The 8,473-nt window shown below is 35.6% G+C and overlaps 1 long non-coding RNA gene across 1 annotated transcript; it reads left to right on the top strand.

Moving 5' to 3' along the window:
* The first annotated feature begins 1,615 nt into the window (after positions 1 to 1,615).
* On the top strand, positions 1,616 to 4,726 carry LOC127139122 (uncharacterized). Its single transcript, XR_007809051.1, has 3 exons — positions 1,616 to 1,724; positions 4,127 to 4,202; positions 4,700 to 4,726. It is a non-coding gene; the product is annotated as an uncharacterized LOC127139122 (long non-coding RNA).
* Positions 4,727 to 8,473: the final 3,747 nt, after the last annotated feature.

Below are 8,473 nucleotides of genomic sequence, written 5' to 3'. Positions count from 1 at the left end.
GATCAGGTTTCAAGGAGCGCTGTACTCCCATTACGACACAGAGACACTGTACACATACAGCTGCCGTCAGACCAGGCTGCAGGACTTTATGCTGGGCAATATGTCCACTCAATGTTTTCTGGATACTTACTGTACCTGATGTAAGAACATATAAAGGTGATAGCAGTGACATATGATGGTAAATTTTACCATATTGATCAGAGAATATATATCTTAATATCTTTCTTTAATATCTTTAAAAAAATGTTTTGGTAGCATCAACATACTTCATAGAATTAGTTTTTGCATTATATGCATCACATCTGTTTTTACACACACGGGTGGAGTATCAGAAAGCAGTTATAAAACAATGAGCGCAGTTTGCATAGAAATATTGTGATAACCCATCTGGTTTCTGGGTGTGATGTTGCCGTGGAGAGCAGAGGTCAAAAACACTACCAAATATCTCAGTTGTCATAGTTCTTGTATGTTTACATTGTGCATTTACTGTTATATCCATACATACATAATATATCAGTGATCATGGCTTTACTGGAATAATTCCTGGAACAATGAGGCTTTATGTCGCAGAATCGTATTCACTCTTCATTCATCTTTTGCTTTACAGTTATAAACTGTACACTGGGCACATATGATCATATTGGTTTAATTGTACAATGCATTTACTCACAGTTATCGTAACATACATTTGGGTTATGTATTAGGGGTCATCATACACTTATTAAGTTATTGTTGATCTTTTATGTTATTTGGAAAATGCAGCTTTCGACAACAGCATCCTTTGTCTCAAAATTGTTTTGGATATTTTATCCAATTTCATACTGTGTCCAGAACAGAAAAAAAATATTTGGCCCACAGTTTGGCAAGAGAACCATTGTTTGATACTTTTCTTTTGAACATTTGCTGTCACAGATTTGTTTTGTTTGTACTAAATATGAATTTTATTTCTGATTACCTGGGATTGCTCTGTTTTTTGTTGGAGTAAATGAGAGAATTCATTCCAAAATGCAGAACACATGTATGTTCTGTGGCAAAAAATAAGACAAATATTCAAGAAAGCTCATACTAATATCAAAGTGTAATAATCAATGTGTGTGTGTTTTTCAGTTTTTATTGTCAGTGAAGGTGTTCAAAATATAGGGAAAATATAGATTGGCTATATCACACACTATTTATGCATAATGACTTAAGGAAATGCTGAGCTTGGCATTCCAAGTTCCTCTACCTCTTCTCAATATATGAGTCCCTTGGGGTACATGTGATAGATTTTTAATCTCTTTATAATATATATATGGGTTACGAGATATATTGCACAGTTTATCATTAACCCTTGGGGGTCTGATGCTATTTTTACACCTTTTTAAAATTAACCTTCCAAAGTACTTGCATATAAGACCCAAGTGTTTTATAATTTAAAGAAATGGAGTTCGATATTTAACATTTTGTGAAAACGCACCTTTACTCGTGTCCTAAACTGTTTTGATGCTTAAAATGGGTTTATTGAAGTCTCAGATTCGCAATAGTAGTAGAGCATCTTCCTGTTAGCTGACGTATGTCGTCATTGGTCACGACGTGGCTCGTCATTGGTTACGAGCTTCTGGGAGGAGCTGTTCAGAGAGGCGAATCAGATATGAGCCATGTCCGAAGAATTGCCTCTGTTTGCCAGTAGTGCGAGGGAACGTCGTTACCGAGGTCCGAATGCTTAAACTTTTTGTGGAACACAGGTGAGATGCTAAAACAAACTCTGGAGCTGGTTTTTGTCGAACACAGGTCAGATGCTAAAACAAACTCTGGAGCTGTTTTTTGTCGAACACGGGTGAGACTGGACGCTTAGCACACCTGCGGCGGCGGCGAGGCGAGGGTGTTAGCATTAGCATTAACCTCACCTCGTGTTAGCATTAGCATTAGCCTCACCTCGCCGCCGCAGGTGTGCTCAGCGTCCAATCTCACTAATAGCAAGCGTTAACATTGACGTTAGCATAAACGTAGGGCGTTAGCATTAGCCTTATCGTTTAAGGATGTTTTTGGCAGTATTCCCTTTTTGGCGTCTTTTTTGTTTGTTTGGGTTGAAGTGTAATTGTGGCGTCCCTGCCACATTGTTGTCAACTGTTTATTAGTCTGTCTGTTTACAACTGTTTGCATCTCTGTACCATCGCTAGCACGCCATTAGCATACCGTAGCATTTTACTGCTTCTTTGTGGTTTGTAGCTCCAGCCTGGTCATCGTCGTCGTCACGTTTCTTGTGGTTGCGGGTCTAGCGGTTTTCAGTGTGGCATTGTGCTCATTTTGTTTAGTTTTTTGCCTCTTTGGCGTTTGTATGTCTTTATAGCTTTGTGGTAGTAATCTATCCATAGCCATTGATCGATCCCCTCACCATTTGTTTGTGGTCACTGTGACTGGAATTATTATTACAACGATTTTAAAAATGGCTTTTCTCTCTGAGATCAATGAAGTCATATTGTAGTAACATGATGAATTTATTCACCTCAAAAGTCTAAGTGTGATTTTTGGTTGTAGTGTTTAGTTTTCAGTGTTGTATTCTTCTACGCTGTTCAGGTGTTGGAGGTGAATTGTTCTTTATTAATGATAATAATATTATTTGTTGGACTACTACTACAACAACAGCAGAACAGACTAAACAAGACTACTGGATGACAGTACTATATTAAATGATGGTGAGGCATAAAAATATTTTGTTAAATATTCAGTTTGAGCTGTAATGTTAAACTGTTGATGAGGAACAGGCAGTAGCGTATTGATCATTTTCCTTTGTATGTTTCCTCCAGGTGTCTCCAGTGAAGTGGTACACATTCATATTTCCCATCATTAATACTGCATGTTTTGGTTTGATATAGTAGTAGTGTCATTTAATATAGTACTGTCATCCAGTAGTCTTGTCTAGTCTGTTCTGCTGTTGTTGCTGTAGTAGTCTAATATAGTACAGTCATCCAGTAGTCTCATCTAATGTTGTAGTAGTAGTCTAATATAGTAGCGTCATCTAATCTGTTGTTGTAGTGTCATTTAATATAGTAGTCATCCAGTAGTCTTGTCTAGTCAGTTCGGCTGCTGCTGCTGCTGTTGTAGTCGTCTAATATAATAGTACTATCATCTAGTCTGTTGTTGTCTAATATAATAGTAGTGTCGTCTAATAGTCTCATGTCCTCTACTGTTTTGAATCTCTCTGCCAGTGTCTTCCACAAAGTTTACTGTGTGTCCCTGAGGTTCATTATCAACTGTAAACCTCTGACTCACCTTTGCGCACTGTTCTACATTTACAACAGCCTGTCGCATTATATTGTCTTTCAGGACAATAATGCCCCCACCCACATTTAAAGGATTATTGAAATTGATAATATTCAACAGTAATGATGCTAAATTCTGCTGCTTGACTGTGAGAAAGAAAAATTACAAATTTGAAAAATTGAAAGTGGAAAATGCAGAGCATAAAAAACACATTTATTGGTGGGGGTCGGGGGGTGGGGGGTGCACGGGGGACTGACGGTCTTTAGACAACCCCTGTCCTTCGGAGTCAGCCTCTCTCTGTCGTCGTGCCAGTATCCACCTGTGGGGCGGTATTTAAGGAAGAAGTAGCAGTTTAGAGATGCAGCATTAATTACCCCGGGTAAAACCTATCCACCTTTCGTAGTACAGGTTAACTGGGATGTTACACCTGACGTCACCAAGTTACTCCTGAAGTTACTCTGATAGGCCAGTAACCTCGCTTCGTAGTACAGGCCTCTGCTCTGTGCCCTGTATTTAATGAGATTAGTATTGAATATAATAATGACTGATTAATCATGTCAGAAAATAGTAGCAGTTATAATAATACATAAAAACTCTAAATAGTTGTGAGGTAATTTTCTGTCTGTGAACTGAAGTATAATTAAAAATACCACAAGTTAAAACCCTGCTTTCAAAAATGTACTTAAATGAAAGTTTTTAAAGTTCACAGTAACCCTAACCCAAATATTTATTGTGATTGGTTCTTAAAGATGTGATGCTTTTTCTTGTCATATGTGACAGCCCATTTTCTGAGACACTGTGTTTTCATGGTTAAAGTGTTGATGAACAGGTCACAGTGTATTGATCATTGTGCTTTGTATGTTTCTCTCTTTATTTCCTCCAGGTGTCTCCACTTCGTCCACGATCAGAGAATCTTTGTACAATGAAGGAATTGTTTAGACCAGGACAGAGGCCTCCAGGTAATTCACAAACAGCTTCGTCACCTGTCCAACACAGAGCACTGCCATTAAATTATATATCTTCAGCAACTGCCGATGATCGTCTTGGTTACATCGCTCTCATTTTGTCTGTCTCCTTCCCCCTCTCTCTCTTTCTGCCTGTTTTTGTGTCTCGTTTCGTCCCATCTCGTCCTTCCTCTCTTGACCAAATTTAGTTCAAATTTTAACTTACATTGGAGAAACAAACATTTCCATCCACTGCTGTTGTGTGAATATGAGCAGCTGGTGGAGTCACTTCTCTAGTCAGAGCAGCTTCTTCTGTCTTTGTGTAGAAAACAAATTTAACTCTGATGAGTCCAGAACCAGTTGGTCCACATACTGGTTTCTTTGTAAATTTAGTGTCCTTTACTTCTATCTCTATCTGTACAGTTTGAAGTTCAATACCCAGAAACACTTTTATTTTTTATTGTGTTAAAAGTTACATCTATATATTAATGTTTGTTGTGTTTTCTCCACAGAATTCAAACTTCAACCATTAAATCACAGAAGAGACTGACATGAAGATGTTTCCAGAAGGTCAGTGTTTATTCTTTTTAGTCTGACTCTGTCATTATCTCAGTTGCAGTTTGACACAGAATAGAAACCCTGAATTGATAAATTGAAGGCCTTTAAATATCAAGTATAAAACCAACACAGAAAAAAATGCTCTAAAAATAAATATAAAACCATTACAAATATGGTTAGGGTTAGGGTTAGAAATACATCTAAAACCTTAAATAAATAGTAATATAAATTAAGTATGAAATTATTGAAATTGTGGCTTCACCACCTTCAGTGGACACGCTAATAGAGCTCCTTATTTTTTCCAGATTTTGGTGTGACTAACTCAGAATGGTATTAGTGCTTTACACAGACTTTAAAAGTGCATATGTGTAAGAATTACTTGATTATTGTAATGTTTTGGGGCCTACCACATGCTAGCACTAAAAGTCTACAAATGATTCTGAAAGCTGCAGCTAGAATGCTAACCAAGCTTTATGAGCAGTCACATTTGGTGTTTAAATTCAAAATTCATTAGTCTAAGGGAGTATAGTTGTCTCTATCTGGTCTCATGTAGTGTAATTTAGTCTTCTTCTTGTCTCTTATTAATTATTTTTTGTACAATTTCAGCTGTTCATTTTTCTCTGTTTCATAACGCCACCAGTGCTGTCAGTTTCGCAAGAACTGCGTCTGACGTCGCATGTCGACGGTTATCCCGTTACGCCAGGGAGTCAAGAGCGCTTGGAGAGGTGTTCACAGAACCTGTAAACCAAAGCTGGGGCTCTCGCACTTTGTCTGCTTCACGTAAGTTTACAACTCGCAGTCCCTTTTCTTTTAGTGTTTGCATTTGTTTGTACAGCGTCAAAATTTACTGCCAAAGGTGATCTTTAAGTATCCAAGCTCATCAGTAGTTGTCTTATATAGTAGTATCACGTCATCATCTGATATAGTAGTAGTATCGTTTAATATAGTTCTGTTGTTGTAGTTGTGTCATAATATCTGTTGCACGTACATCTTTATATGCAACAAAATCACACAGAATCATTTCTTTTGCATTTATTTACTTGTGTTTTATTTGTGCTGCTGCCTAACTTCAGCAATCACACCAGTGTAAAATTCTTTCAACACAATGTGAAGCTTTGCCTGGAAGTGGAAAGTTTAGACATGGCTCGTTGTTGATACGGCACAATCTTGTCTCCAGCACACAAGCGCAGATGAACCTCATCTTGTTTTGCAGTGGAGACACTGAAATTCACAGAAAAAGACACTGACAACAGACTAAAGACAATCATTTTGTCTAACTTTCCAATTAATCAACCATTCTTATGTGAAGACAGGTGTTTTTTGTCTGTTCATTACTGTTTTTCATGCATTACTGTACTATTACAGTATTTGAGTGTTTTTCATGCCTTACTCTACCATGACATTATTTGAGTATTTTTCCACTGTTTTTCATGCCTTACTGTACTATTACAGTATTTAAGTGTTTAGGACTGTTTTCCATTGTTTTTCATGCTTTACTGTACTATTACAGTATTTGAGTGTTTAGGACTGTTTTCCATGGTTTACTCTACTATGACAGTATTTGAGTGTTTTTCCACTGTTTTTCATGCCTTACTGTACTATTACAGTATTTGAGTGTTTATGACTGTTTTTCATGCCTTACTGTACTATGACATTTTTTGACTGTTTATTACTTTTTCATGCCTTACTGTACTATTACAGTATTTGAGTGTTTAATACTTTTTTTCATGCTTTACTGTACTATGACCTTTTTTGAGTGATTTTCATGCCTTATTCTACTATGACATTATTTGAGTATTTTTCCACTGTTTTTCATGCCTTACTGTACTATTACAGTATTTGAGTGATTTTCATGCCTTACTCTACTATGACATTATTTGAGTATTTTTCCACTGTTTTTCATGCCTTACTGTACTATGACATTTTTTGACTGTTTATTACTGTTTTTCATGCCTTACTGTACTATTACAGTATTTGAGTGATTTTCATGCCTTACTCTACTATGACATTATTTGAGTATTTTTCCACTGTTTTTCATGCCTTACTGTACTATGACATTTTTTGACTGTTTATTACTGTTTTTCATGCCTTACTGTACTATTACAGTATTTGAGTGATTTTCATGCCTTACTCTACTATGGCATTTTTTGAGTGATTTTCATGCCTTACTGTACTATGATGTTTTTTGACTGTTTATTGCTGTTTTTCATGCCTTACTGTACTATTACAGTATTTGAGTGTTTGACTGTTTTTCCATTGTTTTTCATGCTTTACTGTACTATGACATTTTTTGAATGTTTTTCATGCTTTACTGTACTATGACATTTTTTGAGTGATTTTCATGCCTTACTGTACTATTACAGTATTTGTGTTTATTAATGTTTTTCCATTGTTTTTCATGCTTTACTGTTCTATGACCTTTTTGAGTGATTTTCATGCATTACTGTACTATTACAGTATTTGAGTGTTTTTCACTGTTTTTCATGCCTTACTCTACTATGACATTTTTTGACTGTTTTTTATGCCTTACTGTACTATGACATTTTTTGACTGTTTGACTGTTTTTCATGCCTTACTGTACTATTACAGTATTTAAGTGTTTAGGACTGTTTTCCATTGTTTTTCATGCTTTACTGTACTATGACCTTTTTTGACTGTTTTTTATGCCTTACTGTACTATTACAGTATTTGAGTGTTTATGACTGTTTTTCACGCTTTACTGTACTATGACCTTTTTTGACTGTTTTTTATGCCTTACTGTACTATTACAGTATTTGAGTGTTTACCATGCCTTATTCTACTATGACAGTATTTGAGTATTTTTTACTGTTTTTCATGCCTTATTGTACTATTACAGTATTTGAGTGATTTTCATGCCTTACTTTACTATGACATTTTTTGACTGTTTATTACTTTTTCATGCCTTACTGTACTATTACAGTATTTGAGTGTTTAATACTTTTTTTTCATGCTTTACTGTACTATGACCTTTTTTGAGTGATTTTCATGCCTTACTGTACTATGACATTATTTGAGTATTTTTCCACCTGTTTTTCATGCTTTACTGTACTATGACATTTTTTGACTGTTTATTACTGTTTTTCATGCCTTACTGTACTATGGCATTTTTTGAGTGGATTTTCATGCCTTTACTGTACTATGATGTTTTTTGACTGTTTATTACTGTTTTCTCATGCCTTACTTGTACTATTACAGTATTTGTGTTAATGTTTTTCCATTGTTTTTCATGCTTTACTGTTCTATGACCTTTTTGAGTGATTTTCATGCATTACTGTACTATTACAGTATTTGAGTGTTTTTCACTGTTTTTCATGCCTTACTCTACTATGGCGATTTTTTTGAGTGATGTTTTCATGCTTTACTGTACTATGACAGTATTTGACTGTTTTCCACTGTTTTTTCATGCCTTACTGTACTATTACAGTATTTAAGTGTTTAGGACTGTTTTCCATTGTTTTTCATGCCTTTACTGTTCTATGACCTTTTTTGACTGTTTATTACTGTTTTTCATGCCTTACTGTACTATTACAGTATTTGAGTGATTTTCAATGGCCTTACTCTACTATGACATTATTCTATGAAGTATTTTTCACACTGTTTTTCATGCCTTACTGTACTATGACATTTTTTATGACTGTTTATTACTGTTTTTCACCTTACTGTACTATTACAGTATTTGAGTGATTTTCATGCCTTACTCTACTATG

This window comes from Lates calcarifer, linkage group LG7_2 (assembly GCF_001640805.2).
Source record: "Lates calcarifer isolate ASB-BC8 linkage group LG7_2, TLL_Latcal_v3, whole genome shotgun sequence".
NCBI lineage: Eukaryota > Metazoa > Chordata > Actinopteri > Centropomidae > Lates > Lates calcarifer.
This window is presented reverse-complemented; position numbering and strand designations above follow the sequence as displayed.